This window comes from Symphalangus syndactylus, chromosome 11 (genome assembly GCF_028878055.3).
Source record: "Symphalangus syndactylus isolate Jambi chromosome 11, NHGRI_mSymSyn1-v2.1_pri, whole genome shotgun sequence".
NCBI lineage: Eukaryota > Metazoa > Chordata > Mammalia > Primates > Hylobatidae > Symphalangus > Symphalangus syndactylus.
Window position 1 is genome coordinate 94,890,665 of NC_072433.2, and position 18,094 is coordinate 94,908,758.

Sequence of the window (18,094 nt, forward strand, 5' to 3'; positions counted from 1 at the left end):
CAACCAAGTAAACAAAGAACCAACATGATTCTACCTGGCAGTAGGCTAAGAACTAATTCTGATGTATTTTGGTTATTTAGTCAAGTTAGGTTATTTGCTAATTTCTCCAATATTCAAGTATTGTCTCTCACATGCAGAGAATCTACTTTTTTATTCAACAAATGATAATACAGATCTACTAGGTTAAGTTTCAGGCACAATTCTTAGGCACTGCAATACAAAAGAATAGGTTGAGTGGGAGACATTAAAATACATCATTTAAAGCCAAAAATATCCACATATTCAAATTTAAAGGAACTTTGACCTCATCTGAGAAAACGACATATATAAAAACTGAGATATGTGGCCAAAAACCTATATGCAATTAATTCTCCATAAAGAGCTATGGATTTATAGGTAGGGATAATCTCATATGCGCTAGAGTAGTCAGAATACTTAGGAGAAGTGTGCTATCAGCAGGGCCACTGAAGCACAAGAGGGCTGAAAAGTGACAGGAGGACTGCAGGGCAAAGGCCATCGGGTGGGAATGCTCATGGTAGAATGGAGTTCAGTGAGCATATCAGGGAGCCTTTAAATTTCTAGATAGAAACCGCTAGCATCAGGGTGGGATATGTAGTTTAAGATCTTCTGAGGACAGTGTTAAATGTTAAATGCCAGTTTGGGAAGTTGAACTGTATTAATGGCCCCCAAAGCCTCAGGCTTATGGATCTGGGACAGTGAACTCCTTCTGAAATGGTTCTATCTGCTCTGTCAGTGCACACCTTTGCTGGCTACAGCGCAGCAAGTGGCCGTCGTGATAGATTGTGCCCCATCTTAACTATGATTAACTGAACCCGTGATAGTCTCATTTGTACACTTAAATGAACATAAATAGATGTTTGGAGCAACCTATATTGAGATTCTGGGTAAAAAATGAACAAAATTAAATAGAATTCTATACTGTGAATCAATGTAGATTGAGTAAAAACACAGTGAAGGGAGTATTTCCAGTCAGACCATTTTGAAGACTCATTATTAACTCATTTAAGTGGATTCTGAGTACTTCAGAAAGAACAATTGAGCCAAGTTTCCATGGAAAGAGCCACAATTTGTGCACAGTGCTTCAAGACTGTCAAATTAGCTTCAAATAATGATACCTACTGTATGTGAACAATGTTTATTGCTCAGTGGCTACACATAACTTACATATTCTTTAGACTAACAGAGCTTCAAACCATAATTAGCTGCCTTGCCTAATGAGTACATGGAACTTTAGGAAGGTGGTTGAATGAAATTGTCTTTAAGATCCTTGAACAACAATAAGAATGATGGAAATACAAAGAATAGCTATTAGTTCTGGAGGCCTTTGAAACATTTTGCCCCTAAACTAAAATATTTCTTCAGCCTATCCTGCATCATAAGCTTAAGTAGCAAAATCTTACTTTTCTCACTAAGTGAGGCCTTTTTGCCTGAGGGATTTTTCAAGAAAACGTAATGGCAGCATCTTCTTCACATCCTCACCCAATGAATTCTGAGACTCTAAATAAAACATAAAGCTCTAGTGCAGAGACAAGAGAGGTGAGCAGAAGGGCTGAGCACAAAGATTGAGCCAGACCGTCAGAATGCATCAAGCCTCACTCTTGAAGCACTGGGACCAGACCAGAGCAGTCCTCTACTTCCAAGGAGGTTTAAACATTTCAGGAATAAAAGTCAGTCCTGAGGAAGGCAAACAAATATATTTATATTTACCTGACTACTACTGCTGCTGAATGTATATGATACACTTTGGTTGCGCTCTACAAACCCGGCTTCTTTAGAAAAGTAAAGTCACTAAATTATTCTTGGAGAGCTACATACACTGAACTAAAGTGACTTCACCACAAGCCACTCAAATAAATGCAACTCAGAATCTCCAGTGTCATTTGCTTGCCGTGTGGGATGGGGGTTTGGGGAGGGAGGTTATTTGGGGTGGATAAAGGCCTGGCCATGGGGGATTAGGGGACAAACTATTCAAGCAATTCAAGAAAAGAAAAGAAATAATACAATTGGGCCAGACTCTTTTGAAAACTAAGTACGAAGCAAATGAAGTAAATTAAAAATCTTATACTCCTAAAAACTTAATGAGTGATAAATTATAAATACATCTACTAGGACTTCTAGAAGGCTGACATACAATTTTAAGGCTAATTGTTTTGGTCTTCAAAACAACGAAATGAGAAACAGCATGGTGTAGCAGAGATTCTCACTAAAAAGTGTCCATCTGAAACTGACAGCAAGCATCAGATTTGATGGTCCAGTAGTCTAAGTATCCATTAAAGCCATAAACAAGTTAAGAGATGCCTCAAACATTCCCAGTATCCAGTATATTATCCAGTATATTCATGGTCCTAGATAATTACAATAAAAAAGAAGAAATATGAGGCATAAAAATTGGAAAGAGGCAAAATGATCAGGATTTCCAAAGGATATAATTGCTTACCTAAAAAAGTATAAGAAACTCAAACTGATATACTATTAAAAATATTTTTTAAAATTTAGTATGTTAGCTAGTTACAAGATCCACAAAACCAGTTGTATTCCAATACAGTAGCAAGAACCAGTTAGAATTAGAGAAAAGATTCCACTGACATTAGAAAAAACATCAAAAAAAGTTATATAGGAATAAACCTAATAAAATATGAAATAGCTTTGTTGAAAAAAGTATAAAACTTTATTAAAGGACATTAAGGAAGACCTGAAATGGAGAGCTACACCAAATTTAAAAATGGGAAAATCTAATGCTATAAATATATCCTTTGTCTTCAGAAAGATCATTCTGTGCAAAACTACATTCAATGTAATCCCCTAAAAATACCAACATGATTTTTAAGAAAAGTTTAAGACATTGATCATAAAATTAATATGAAAGAATGTTATGTGAGAATAAGTAAGATAATTCCAAAAAGTAGTTAAGAGTGGATGAATCTCCTAGATATAAAGTCATTATGTAAGTTGCAGTAGTAACAGTATAGTGTTGGCGTCAAAATAGACAACTAGCTGAAGAGATTCCAGGAACAGACTTGTGGATATATGAAAATTTTTATAAGAGAAGTGCTATATCTAATCAGAGGAAAAAGGATATTAATAAATGATGTAGAGAAAATTCATGTTTCCTGTATTAAAATACACAGACGCCAATATCACATATAAAAAGCAAATTCCAGGTGGACTAAAGACTTAAACCTTAAAAGAAAACTGAAATAATTATGATACTAGAGGAGAATATCTGACTTTGTGTTGCAGACGGCTTACTTCATAATAGAAAACACTTATGTGGTGTTTACTCTGTGCCAGGTACTTTATATATATTAACTCACACACCTTACAGCAATCTGTAAGGTGGATACTATTATTATTCTCATTTTATGGCTGAGGAAATGAAGGCATCCAGAGATTATATGAAGTTGTTCCAGACCTCACAGTCAGTAAGTGACAGAGTTGGAATTCAAATCTCAACTGTTAAGACCGAAAGTACATAAAGGAATAGATTGAAAACTGTGGCTTCATAAAATTAAAATCTTCTAAAAGCCAAATACATTTTAAGTCAAGATAAATTTAAGTAAGTGGCAGAATAAGAGAAAGTATTTGTAGCATGTAACAAAATGGGTCAAGAGTATATATTTTTAAATTTTACAAGGTCTACAAAAATAGAAACATGGCTAATGGTTACAAATAATTTAGAGAAGAAATAAAACTGGCCAATAAATACATTAAAATGTTATACTTCACTAGTAATAAGGGAAATGCAAATTAAAATGTCACTGAGAGGACCTTTATCATTGGACAGAACAGCAAATAAAAAGGTTTGATAATACAAGGTGTAGGCAAGAATTAGGAAAATGGACACTTTCTCATACTGCTGAGGGGAGTATAAAACGATGTGGCCAATCTGGAGGACAATTTGGAAGTAGCAATTAAACTGAAATGAATACAGCTCAGGACCCAAACATTTACAATACTAACAGCTCTCTTTATCTGGAGTGCTTACCTTGTGCCAAGCCTGTAACTCCACACCTTAAATACATTATTCATCTAATCCTCATCACAACTCCATGATGAAGAGAATGAAACTCAGATTGTTAAGGCAACTCCTCTAAGGTCCCATAGCTAGTAAGTCCAGAGCTGGGATTTAACCAGGGAAGTATATTGCTCGCTGCACCCGAAGAGGTTCACTGAAGTATTTATAATAGTGAAAAATGAAGAAGAGCTTAATGTTTACCAACATGGGAATATATAAATAAAACATAGTATATTCATTTCAAGGTATACACAAAGTGGCTAAAAGAACAAAGTACATCTATATGTATCAATATAAGATGAATCTCAGGGAACACTGTTGAATGAAGAAAGCATGTTATTGACAGATATCTACACTCTGATACTATTTACATAATAAAAACAAAATGCCATAAATTTTGGATGGGTACATACATATAAATATGTATAAAATTTTTTGGCAGTATGACCACTATGAAAGTGTTTTCCACTAAGGAAGAGAAGAGAGAATTAGGAGGGAGACTGGTAGCTAAAAGGAACTTCAGTTTTATCTGTAGCATCACACAGGTTTTTACGGGACAATGTATTCATATATTATCAGTGCAATTACAAATGTAATAATAAGGAAAGTGCACAATTTGGTGCCCCAAGAACTTGGGTTCAAATTTTAGCTCTGCCACTTATTTCCATATTTGGCCAAGGAATCAAACGTTCTGAAAAAGTATAGTGTAAGACTTAGGGAGGAGCTAAGGTCTGATGTGCAGGTGGGCACTGGGGACCCTTTGAAGGATATCAGTGGCTTAACTAGGGTGACAAATAGCTAACATAAGATTATAAGTGCTTTAAAAGTAGAGATCATATTTTATTCATTTTTTTATCTTAACAATGATTAGCTTTTTACACAATAGGCTCACAATACATACGGAGAGTTGCTAGAGAGACTTTAGGAGAATATATGGGTTGATGGGGAGGGTACAAGGAGCTGAAGAAGCTGGTATGGACTACATTATTTACCACCAAGACAGTAGCCATGAAGGGCAATGAGAAGGTGGCATTTTTGTGGAACTGACAGACTGAAGGAAGAGAGGTTTGTTTTGTTGCCTTAGTTACATTCCAAGTAGGCAGAATGTAGAAATGGCATGTCAAGTCTTGGAGTAGGGCAGAGGAGATGGGATGAGAGAAGTATATGTGCAGATGGTCAGGTTAAGAGAAGTAACATTTGCTTCTGATATGGGAGTGTAGGAAGAGAAGAACCGTGAAGAGATAGTGGTGATGTGGATGACAGTGATGATCATGACAATGATGATGGTGTCACTTTTTATGTTCCCTTGATCCTCAGAGACTGCTACTTAGTTTCAAAAACTTTAGAGCTCCCCTGAGAATTTCTGAACTTTAAGTGAAGCAGGTCCACCAACTCTTGACTGCACTGCATCCTGGAGATGAGGGGTGGAGGGTGGGAGGGAGGAAGGAGCACACTCTAATGCTTAGACTCCTCCCCTGTAACATCTAAGAACAGCATTTGGGGCTTAGCTTCGTCAACAATACGAAAGAGATGCTATATGCTCAGGGCAATAGTGTCACTGCTTATTCTGCAAAAACTATCAGCTGTGGGCAAAAAGTCATATCCAAATTAGGGCCAACCAGGGAAATTTTAGAGCTGTAAAAAACAGTACAAGGGCATGTGCCACACAGGATTGAAATGGGCATATTTGGATGATATTATGTAGACAGGCAGGAAAAATAAAGGGGAAAGACTTTAGGTTTCATTTTATGAGTTTTTTTTTTAACAAGAGGCACTTCACACAATGATATAAGTATAAAATGCAACCATGAGTTTATGGTATGAAAATTTAGTTCTATAGGAATACTTCATTATAGATTTAGTTTAAAAACCTCCAGTAAAACTGGTGAAATGATTCCTATCAAATTTAACTTTTCTCTAAACTCTACAAGTAGTTCATTGAAACGAGAACAGTGTTTCAAATCAGAGAGTATAGTCAATTTAAGTGGATTGATGGGATACTAGAGTCATGGGGGAAAACTCTCCTTTATGTACTGATTACACTACTCCTTTGAAAAGTGAATTTCCTTCCAAAAGATAAGGCTGCAATGTCCCTACCTGGAAATACCCGAATTATGAGTTCTCTCTCCTGAAAGGTAAAGGGGATGATGGGCAAGATAAACTTTCCCCAACTCATTTCAGCTTAAGCATCTAGTCTGTATCCTTTTTTTAGATCCACAGGTGCAAGGAATATTTGCTGCTGCCCCCAAATTATTCAATTTTCCTTTAAGAATCAGGCCATCTCGAATTCTTAACAGTACTTAGATGGTTGAAGCCATCCTCAACTCTGGGGTTAGGCCTTGATTGGCTTAAGCACACTTGCGTATTCCATCCACTTGGCCACAATGGTGGGTGGGGATTTGACGTAAGTCAATCCCACCCAAGTGACCCCGGGACTTTTGCTGGGAATGCTCAGAGGATTCTTTCTTTCTTCAGGATGGTACCTATGAGGTATAAGGTCTAGAACTACTGTAGCCCTTTCTGCTACCATAAGGAAAGTCTGCCTAAGAATAACACCAATATATTGAGTAAGACAAAGTGGAAGGAATTGGAGAAAAACCGAGCTGAAGCCCGAGAACTGTGAACTGCTGCTCCAAACTTTACATATAACTAGAACTACCTCTTAATTTCCATGAGCTAATAACCCTCCCTTCTTTGTTTAAATCAGTTGAGGTGGTGTTTTTACTAACTGCAACCAAAAGATTCCTGACAATACTCCATTTAGTTGATTAATGGTTTTAAAAATAAACATGGATAGAACACTGAACTACATTTTAGTCTTTGATGAAGAAGATAATAAACTATCTTTTGTATAAAGAAAATCTACTTTCTTACTATAATTGAAATTTTAAAATATATTATTTGCTTAGACCCAAGCATCTCTTCATTATTTTTGGCACTCCCTAAAATTTATTCCATATGGAATCTGGAGAGGGATGTTTGAATTCTAAATGAAGAGTCTCAACCATTACAAGCTGCATAAAACATAAGTAAAACATTTTTGCCAATTTTTAAAATTTGTATACCCTATTTTAGATCTGGGAATCTGATGCTAAAAATGGTCTCAGATTTAATGTTGATTTGTATTCAGTGCCAACAATAAAAAAAAGAACCCTAGTTAATATGTCTTTGGTGTTTTTATTTTAGAGAACTGCTATTTCATAAGAACGTTTTCCCAGACTGGGTAAGGGCTGGGATAGGGGACTGGTTTATTCTTTATATGTGAAGAAAAATTTCCACCAATAGTCTGGAAAAAATACACAACAGTCTTCTTTTCTGCAAGAACTTATGAAAGTAATGAGATGTTTTCCCCTTAGCTTCTAAGAAATTTATAGTGAGCCACAATGTTCTTGCGTAATCTAGTCTTGGGACATATAATTTTATAAGCTGAATGTACCTTTTTGCATGTAGAAGTAAAAGTAATTTTGGTACTTATAATAAATCAACAGCTAAACAGGAGGATTGTGTTTGCTCTAGCCTCGTCTGCTGCCTTGTTCAACTGCTAGAACCAAATACCTTAATCCAAACTTGACTTCCCAAACATTTCATCGTTATTGCTAGTTCCCGCTGTTCCCCCTGTCTGTGTTCAATCAGGCTGACATCTATTGGTTCAAAGAACTTTACACATCTGCCAGCAGACAAAGGATGCGTGGTGCCACATCTGCATGTTACCAGTAGGCACCTTGGACTTCTCATCTTTTTGCAGATATTTTCTCTCACTGTATAAAAATTCATTGAACACTTTCTTTGCTCCAGACAATAGATTTTTCTTCTTCTGATGGGGCAGTCTAATAAGAACATAACCTGGTTGCTTAAAGATCTTCTGTGTAGCACAGATCTTACCTAAGCCACTGCTAGGCAGTGTACATGGTGCAGTAAACATAAAGTCCAGATCCCCAGTGTTATGTCCATATTTATTCAATAAAGACTAGGTGGTTTGGGACTACAATAATCAATCCTTTGTTTTCACAAGGTTTTATGAAATGTAAGGCCATCTAAACATGGTTAAGGTCATGCTTTTAAAGTCTAAAACAAAATTTACAACAGAGGTTGGGAATGTTCTTTTGTTGAGACTAAAATCACTGTAAGAACCCAACCTTATACACATTCTACTTGAGCATGGGGGGTTGGGGAGAAGGGCTACCCCATGTACTCTAATGTCTTATCTGACATTATACTTTTCCTCAAAGCTGCATCACCTGCTGCTTAACTTTGTAAATACAGTTTCATGAGATAAAAATGAAACTAAATAAAGATATTTGGAATATACAATTTCAGAAAAGGCTGTTCTTTCCTCAAAGATATTCAACAATAAATAGGCATTATGTTTAATCATTTTAAATGAAGTCAAGTCTAAAATTTGCTATTTTTATTCCAGAGCATAGGCTATACAAACATATTTCTGCTTTCTTATATAAGAAAATAAACTTCTTAAATAAGCTGTCCTACTTCCCATGGCTCCTGGGCATAAAATGTGCTATTTAACTAAAGAATATTTTACTTCTTTCCTTTATCTTGTTCATCTTCCACAAAATAATGTACATAGTTCACCTTCAGAACAGATTGAATGAGAAAATGCCTCAAACATATGTGGTTAAAAATTTTTGTTTTCTGAATTAAAAATACTCAGAAGCAGAAACCATTTTCTCAGTAACATGCTAAAAATTTAGTCTCTGAGTATGATCAAAGTTGTATCGCTAAAACATAGCAACTTTTGGTTAAGAATCCTACTTAGGATTTCCTATTTCATAGCCTTTCAATATATTTCTATCCCTTCATAAAGACTTTTCAAAGAAACTAGTAAAAGTTCACTTTGTAAACCTTGAGTATCTTTTACCCTGTTAACTTGCAAATATTAATAGATTACTACCACCGCCACTACTATTACAATTACAGCTATTATTGACAGCAACTGTTAACTTGCTAGAAGAGAGCAAACGGGGTAGGAGAAGCCTTCTTTATTTTCCTATTCTAATTTCTAAGATTACTGAGGGTTTAAAATGATCTTGTGAGGATGCTGGTAAAACCACAGCTGAAAATCCAGAGAATGAGCATTCTATAAAACCTAAGAATGAAATAATATCAAAAGATTTACAAAGCTGTGGGGTTTTTTTTAAAGAAGGTGAAAGATGAAAGAAAAACCTGCACAAGTAGCATACCAAGAAACAGATGGTCTTTTTAAAAAATGAACCAAGAGTGTGCCTTCCACAAGTCTGCTTCTTAATTGTAGCACACTGAGCACTTTCATGCAGATGATTTCAATTGCTAAGCACAGAACCGAATAAACAGGGTTAGCTCATTGACATTAAATGACATAGTGTACTTGGAGCTCATCTACTATTTAGTCTGTAAACACCTGATATGCAAAATTGTATGAAGAAACTAGTGCCAAGACAGTTTAAGATTAACCAATGTTCAGTGAAGATTTAAAAGCTTGGCTTTCATTTTGCTAAAGATGCTCCCTTTCATATTTAATCAATGAACTTCAGTTCTGTTTTAAGTGCTCGATTTAGAATTTATGATTTTGTTTCTTTTTGGCTTATTCCAAAATGAGTTAAAGAAAGCTTAAAATTAGGAGGAGAAAAAGGAAAAAACAAACTCAATAACTTATATGAGTTAAGCAGCAATACAATTTCACAAGAAAATTTCAGAAAGAAGTAGATTATTGAATTTACCTTCCACTGGGCAGACTGAGAAATAATGGTTTAAATGTTTATTACAGGATCAGGACAGAATCATTGAAACGTTAATAACAATCCTCAGTGAAGGTCTCCTTCTACCTTCCTCACTTTTGACTTGCCATGCCATGTCCCCTCATTCCTTGCTGAGGAAGACTTTCAGTGAACATCCAGGCAGATCTACTCACCCTCAGGAACACAGGCAGCTCCCTCAGCTCCCATGTGGGAGAAGACCCAGAGCAGTGGGGGCCTGCTGTGAAGAGTGGCTGAGCTCCCTGGAGGCTGTGGGGCTGGGGTGGCCCTTATGGTGGCAAAACCAGAAGTGATTCAGAGTCTGCACACAACTGCTCTCCAACTTCCTTGGACAGTCATAACCCAGTCAAGGGTAACTTAAAGGGCTGGCTGGGAACTGGCAAATCTAGGAGGGTTGCTGAGATTACATTACTCAAATGTACAGAGAGTTTTTAAAAAGAATCTTGATCAACATCTTCTGATTAATTAATTCACTGATAAACAGTGACTTCTGAGTCACTGTTTGGGTACTATCCAAACAGCTTTTTCACAGACAGAAAACTTGAGTAGCTTGTATAAACTCTTAGTTTACTATTGTTTTACTAATCAGGGTAGCCAAACAATTTCTGAATACTAAAATATGGGACAAGAATATGGATAAGTTTGCATTCACATACCTATATTGCTGGTTTCTATATACATAAAAACATGTTGAAATATTTATATATATATCAATATCAGTATCTGTATTCAAAATAGTCACCTTACTGATAAATCTCTGTAAATGACATAAATAAAATCCTAGTGTTCCACTGAATGATGATAGACAAAGTGCTTTCATGAGACTTTAAGCTCCTCAAAGACAAGAAATGTGTCATATTCTGTTGTTGATTCCCAATGCTTAGCCTTGCTGCTTTGCTGAGTGAGTAACTACACCACCAGCTTTTGCTCAGCCCTCTTCTGGATTTTGTAGATCCAAGGAAGCCATGCATGAGCTCTTGCTTTCGTTATATTTTAAACTTAACCCTCTCTTGGCTTGCATTGCTAGTGGACTATACTTTGTGGGAGGGGCTGTGTGATGAACCTGGGTGTTTGGCAAATAAATTCTCAAGCAGTATCTCTATTTTGTTACACCATAGTAAAACTTTGTTTACTTTTCAAAAAATACTACCAGTATCATATTCTTTTTAAAGACAGATAAACAGATTATGCACTGAGTCAAAAAAAGAAAAAAAGTTGCAGGGTCTTGACTAAATAAAGATTGGATTCCTTATCTTGGCTACATAATAAATAATTGGGACGACAACACTGGCATCATCTTGACTCTCATTTGCTCTTACACGCATATTTGATCCATTAGCATGTCCTGTTGGCTCCGCTTTCCATCGATCCAGGATCCAACAGCTTCTCCCCAACTCCTTTGCTCCACTCGGGTCCAAGCCTGGATTACTGATGGATCGCAACAGCCTCCTGACAGGTACCTCTCCTTTGTCTCTGGCAGATCTACTCTCATGAACAGCCAAAGTGATCCTCTTAAAGTGTATCAGCTCAGGTCCCTCCTCTGCTCACAGTAGGTTCTCACCTCACTGAGGGTAAGGCCATAAAGGCTTTAAACGCTCCAGTGTCCTTTACCTCCAGATCTCATCTCTTTCTGCTCTTGCTCTTGCTCACTCCACTCCAGCTACACTGCTCTCATCCCTCTTCCACCAACAAATGAATCATCCTCCTGTCTCATCCCCCAGATATGCTCTATCCTCCCATCCCCAAATCTTCACGGCTCATACTCTCTCATCTTTCAGATCTTTCTTATAGAGTTCTCTTCTCACTGAGGTCTTCCCTGACTACCCTTGTTAAGATGGCACTTGCACACATTCTCCATTATCCTCCCTGCCCTGCATCATTTTTCTCCAGATCACTTACCAACTGATTGTATTTACAGAATTTACTGACACTAGAATGCAAGTCCCAAAAGGGCAAGAATTTTTGCTTTTCTTCAGCGCTTTATCTCCAGCAACTAGGACAATTCCTGGGGTATAGTACTCACTAAATACAGAATAAATGAATTGAATGATGACTATATAGTGCAACCAAGCAACCTTCTAAGATCTAGTTTTATGCCACAGTTGCAAAATGCATACTTTAAACTTAAGCAAAACAGCAAAGTTATTCAGTGTTGTGACTCCTCTTCAGCAATTAGACATTTCAAATGCCACATTAGTATGTTTTTGAGAAATCTGCAAACTGAGAACCAAAGTGATGGGGCCAGTCACATTCATATCGAAACTGTGGATGTGAATCTTTTTTTTCTTTTTGAGATGGAGTCTCACTGTTGTCACCTGGGCTGGAGTGCAATGGTGCGACCTTGGCTCACTGCAACCGCCGCTTCCCGGGTTCCAGCAATTCTCCTACCTCAGCCTCCTGAGTAGCTGAGATTAAAGGTGCCTGCCACCATGCCTGATTAATTTTTGTATTTTTAGTAGTGACGGAGTTTCACCATATTGGCCAGGATGTGAATCTTAGTATAGGAATTCCGAATCTTAGTAGCACTGCCTTTGTCACTTAATCAGCAAAATTATGGTGGCCAGAAAGAGCTAATATAATTTCTAGGTAGACATGAATTATCAGAAGGGATTGGAACAACCTAACTCAATATGAATCTGAGAATATTTCTTAGGTGGTCAACTTCAAGGGATAATGAAGAGATGTCTGTAATATGAATAAATCCACACCCCAAATTCGTAAGTGAACTTTTGAGAAAATTGAATGACTTCTGTATAGCACCTTTTATAAATCTAGCAGAAGCCAAATTTACATCAATGTCAAAGGCAGAGTGAATCCTTCTCCAGGAAGTACCTAATCCTGCAATAAACCTGTTGAACAGACAGGTTTAATGTTCACCAAGGCTAAGTGTTTAAGAGGTCTCCACGGTATAATCTGTCACCACTACAAGTTTCTGCTTTGCCTTAAAAGCCGTGAAAATTGCTCCACAATCTCACTAGGAACTAGGTTGCTCATGTCAGGACCACGGTTTACAATGCATTTTTGTTTTCATAGAACTTCCTTGTTTATGGCTTGTTGAAAAAAAAATACATGCTATTATATACATTATAAAAGCCACAGAATATAGATAGTTGCATGAAAATTCAAAGGGTAAATGATTTAAAAACTAACAGTTTGACTATAATAAATTGAGTAAAAAATAAGATTGTATTGTTCATCTAACAAGGCACAACAGTTTGAATAGAAAGTTTCAGATTTAAATGGGAATGGGGGAGCTGGTCATTGAATTTTTATTTCCAACCAGTGGAAAAGTTAATTATTTACACACTAGTAGCCCAATGACTATCGTGTAGTCCCTGAGGCTTCTTCAGAAATTCTGTAAAGTTAAACAGCTGCCACCTTCATTTAGTGTGCCAAATATGATGCAAGGCAGTGGCTGTGTGCATATATCCCATACATACCACATATTTGCATGTAAAGTATTAAGAAATCAGTAATGCAAAACTTAGTATCAATGAGCCGCTTTAGTAGATTTTTCATAGCCAAAGGCAATGACATTGAGAAGCAGGAAATAGTATGGCAAAGCACCCCGCATACATGGTGGCAGGGCATACAGGAAGGGGCTGGTCATAAAAAGGAATGTTGAAAATGGAGACAACAAGGCAACATTTTCTTACTTATTGTTAAACCAACTCCACGTACAACTTGAAGAGTTAAATCCAAGCCAGCTGTCATGATGGCTGCTGGAAACCAGGTGAACAGTCCAACACTTGTGCTTCCCCTTGGTAAGCTCTTGCTCTGAGCACTGCTGGCTGCTCCTCCCTCTGTCTAGAAAGCCAGGGAAGGTACAGTCACATAACCCAAACCTGGTTTGACCCAGGTTTACTGAATCCTGATTCCATTTCAATGACTATTCAGCACTTGCTGAATATAAAGCTCACATGGGTAGGGTAGTACTGCTGGGAGCCAGCAGACTGAAACGTGGATTCCAAAGCTAATGGCAGAGACCTGGGTATCACCAGACAGATTCTGAACAATGATGCCTGCTGCTGGCTTCCCTACACAAGTACTAAGTGATGTTGGGAAAGACAGAGAGAGGCCAATAAGACCTGCTTTTTCCCTTACCGTATGGAACATTTCATTTCCAAAATGGATTGAGCTCAGACAGAAATACCACGAGGCATGCTGAATCTCTGAAAGCGGATGGTTTGCAATGTGTGCTCTAATGCTGTGGGCACTAGAGTCACTAATATGTATGAAAGTCTATGGGACTATTTCTTCATGTAATACATTACAATGTCTGAAAAATCAATGTCCTAGGGCACAGAAAGATGAATACAGAGTTTTTCAATTATCTTTTTTATTTTTTCCTAAAAATACTGCTCCCTTCAAACAGATTCGAAAGACAACATGAGATTGTTTTCATTTTGCTTAAGAAGATGTTGAGTCTACGCAAGGATCTTAACTGGCTCAATCCCGGTGGGTAATGGCCCACTGGGCAGAAGACTGTAGAGACCTTGAAAACATAATAGGTTGAAAAACCCTCCATGGAAGCTCCATGAATAAGAATGAGATATCTTCAGCAATTGACTATCAGTGTAGCTGCACCCAATTTCTTAAGATTGACACTGTCTTTGTTTTTTAAACCAACATCTTCTCTCAGTAAGTCTACAGATCATAAATTGTTTTAAAATAAAATCTCCTGTCACACTCACACCTTGGGAAATAAAACAGAAGGAATCCCAAAGACCGGCTACTTCATATTCAGTCAAATAAGAAACCAGAGTGAGGTTAATATAACAGGCAGAAACCTAACTTTCAATCTCAATTACCCAAAAGGCACAGGGTCATCTGCCACCTTCAGAGAAACAGGCCTGCACATAAATGATGTGGTATAAAGAATAAGCTCAGAGACCTCTCAACTTCTTGGGGGGCAGGAATGGATACTGTAGCGGGTCATATAGCATTACAATTTTTTCTTTCATTCAGTGTTTTGGAACAGGTGTTTCTGTCTAGTGCCTAAAGCACTTCCTACCAGTGTTAATAAGGTGTGCTGAGAAGGCTTGTCAGACTTGTTATAGTGGCATAGCCCTTTTTGAAAATCAAATTTTTCATGAAAGGCTAATAAATAATAGAGTCAAAAGTAGAATGACTCTGTAGCAATGGGCATGCCAGTATGTTGTGGAGGAGGAGAAGGAAAAAAACAGGCAGGAATTGAAATATTGAAATAGTACTGGGCCATGGAAGGTGCTCAATAAATATTTGTTAAAAGAATAAATGACCTGTCATTTCAGGAAAGCACAGACTGGATTGCTCTGAAGACCCCTGGTGTGCTTGCCTCCAATACACTCTGCCTGTCCTTTCCTCTGGTGGCCGGTTATGGCATTTTCATCCTTTCCTAGTCTTGGTAAGTAGGCCCTGGTAACTAGGGAATGGCTGCAATATAGGCCCTAAGAAAATAGGGTTTCTTTGAGCCTCCTAGGTCCTGGCCAATTCATGTAGTCTTAACTCCTAAATACTTCCCAAATACAGTTCCACAGCTGCCTGGCACAATGGCCAACAGCATCTTCTCCTGGCCATCTTCTCAAGCCCTGCACTTAGTGCTCCCTTTCAGAAAACCCATGGTCAATGGCTCAGCATTCTACTCCTGAAAAGGTGCTTCTTTTTAAAGCTTATGTTATTGCTGTAGTAAAATGAAATGCACTTTTAAGCTAGAAAGGGTCAATATTGTTCCCTAAAACACTAGGGTACTTGATATTTTTCAAGGGCACAGGATTCTTAATACCCACTCTTTCATTGATTCATTCAACACATATTGAGTGCCCACACTGTGGGAGGCACTGTCCTTGACACCTTGACACTGGGATATTACAAACAAGCCAGACAATTCTCTTCCTCCAAAGTGGTAACATGCTAATGGGGGGTGTCAGACAAACATACAAACAGATGAAGGAACAAGAACTTTAGGGAGTGATGAGTGTGCTGAAGACAACTAAACTGGATGAAGTGATGGCAATGAGGGGCCAGGAGAGGGGGCTGCTATTTTAGATCCAGTAACCAGAGAAGTTCTGCCTAAAGAAGTGGCACATGAGCTTAGTGTTTGTTTTTGTTTGTTTGTTTTGTTTTGTTTTGTTTTGTTTTTTAAGATATGGGGTCTTACTTTGTTGCCCAGGCTAGGCTTGAACTCCTGGGCTCAGCCTTCTAAATACCTGGGACTACAGGGGTGAGCCACTACGCCCGACTTTGCAAGACTTGTCTTCTGAGAGAGTGTTCCTTTCAGACCTTAGCTTGCAGCCTTCACCAGGAAACACCAAAAATATGAAGGAAGTACATAAAAGATCACTTTATTTGTCTGCATTAATGTAGTTTAGATTCCATTAAAAATTAAGCTTCATGGCAGAGAGCCATATACATTTCTAACTGGGTACAAGGAGTCTCATTAGAGAAATATTTATTACATGTAACTGGGTAGAATACTCCAGATGGTATCTAGGCATTTGCATAGAACTTCTGTCAAATTAATAAACGTTAATGAAGGTTTAGATTATTCAGGATAAGATGGGTTAAAAAATGGTAAATACGCGGTCAGGCCAGTACTAATCCTCTATAAAACTTTAAAGAAGACAAGGTTTGGCTTTGAGGCTGCCCTAGTCTCCATCTAGAATTCTCTTTTTATCATATTCACTATCAATGTACCCAGCATCTTTATACTCTACAGTTTAGCAATTCTGGACTTAACCAGGTAATTATGAGGATCTGCCCTAAGAAGAATCTTAGGAACCCTCCTTTTAACCTGAAAGCAATTTCACCAGACGATCTTAATTTAAAATTAAGTAAACCATCCATCACGAAATTCTTGAGACCAGTTTAAGAATTCAACAAAATTTGTTGTGCCTAATAACACTTGCTCAGCTGCAGAGGCAAACTAAGAAGATAATATGTGAAATAGAGCAATTCTGAAATCTTTGCATTTTCTCATTTGTGTTATGGTATAATGCAATGAAAGAATTGCTTTTGACCCTGTCAAGTGGAACCTCAAGGACAAAGATTTTTATCATTTTCTTTTCCTGGAAAATTGATGTAAAGATTTGATTTACTTTGGAGTCTCCAAGTGCTTCAGCAACTAAAAAAACAGATTCATTTTTCATATAGATGTGATGTAATTAAGTTCTAATTTGATAAAAGAGCTGATCAAATAGTGGTGACCATTCTGAAATGTTCTCAGTGCCAAACAATTATCTGTAATGGTTCTTGAAAGAAAAACTCCCAAGTATATTTATTTTCTATAACTCAGGTGTTGTGTTTCCATACTGTTTTCATCTTTATTCTAAAAAAAGAATTATAAGCCCACTGTTTGCACAGTTCTACTTCTCTTATGTTTCTATGTATTTTAATCTTGCCACATCCTGATTTATGTTGTAGTTTTTGGGTGAAGATCTACGTAGCAGATGCTATCATTGCCTTCCCATATTCCTTCAACGATCACTGTTTGTGAAAAGGCCAATGGCTTCCTGTTGCAAGTACCTGTCTGTGACTTTGTTGACAGCACGCTTTGGCCCCAGAGCATGCCTGGATTGAATACACTGCTGGCTAGAAATGCCACAGAATTATCTGCCCAAGAGCAGCCCCTGGCCAATGACAGAAAGGCAATGGCTAATAAATATCCCAGTTTCTTTCCCCTTTGGGTAGACAACTCTGAGGTGTGCTTTGTCTTCTTGCAGAAACCCCCAGGCGGGACTGAGCCCCAGTTGTCCACAGTAGTAATGTGTTCATTAATGCACTCTCTAATGGCTATTATTTTTCTGACTCCTCCTTCATCCCCATTCCCCTACCAGTATGTCCTGAGATGACCTCTTAAATATACTACATACATTCAAATCTTTGCCTCAGAGTCTACTTTAGGGAATTACAAACTAAAGTAATCAATATCTTAATATGCAAAAAGACTACTAATACTAAAAGAAGGGTTTCATGCGTTCACAGACTTTTTTGCATTTCTTTTAACACCTAATGCAATGCTTTTGCACATAAATTGTGGCATTGATAAACAAAGCATCTAACATCGACTGAGCACATTCTCTACGCAATGCACTGTGCCAAACTTTATATCCTATTGACTCCACCAACAGCCTTATAAGGTAGATAGTACTGAAGGCACAGACTTTATTTAGTTCACTGCTAAGCCCTAGCTCCTAGAAAAGTACCTAAACATATCAGGCACTTACTAAATATGTTGCATAAATCCAATTTTACAGATGATGTAATAGTGACTTAAAAAGGTAAGTAACTTGCTGATGGTTCTGCAGCTGTAACTGGGAGAGCTGACTCC

General features: G+C 37.5%; 1 protein-coding gene across 1 annotated transcript in view; it reads right to left on the reverse strand.

The window, feature by feature from the left end:
- The window catches only part of FBXL17 (F-box and leucine rich repeat protein 17), a 533,333-nt gene that overhangs the window by 49,158 nt on the left and 466,081 nt on the right, over window positions 1-18,094 (reverse strand). The window lies entirely within an intron of this gene.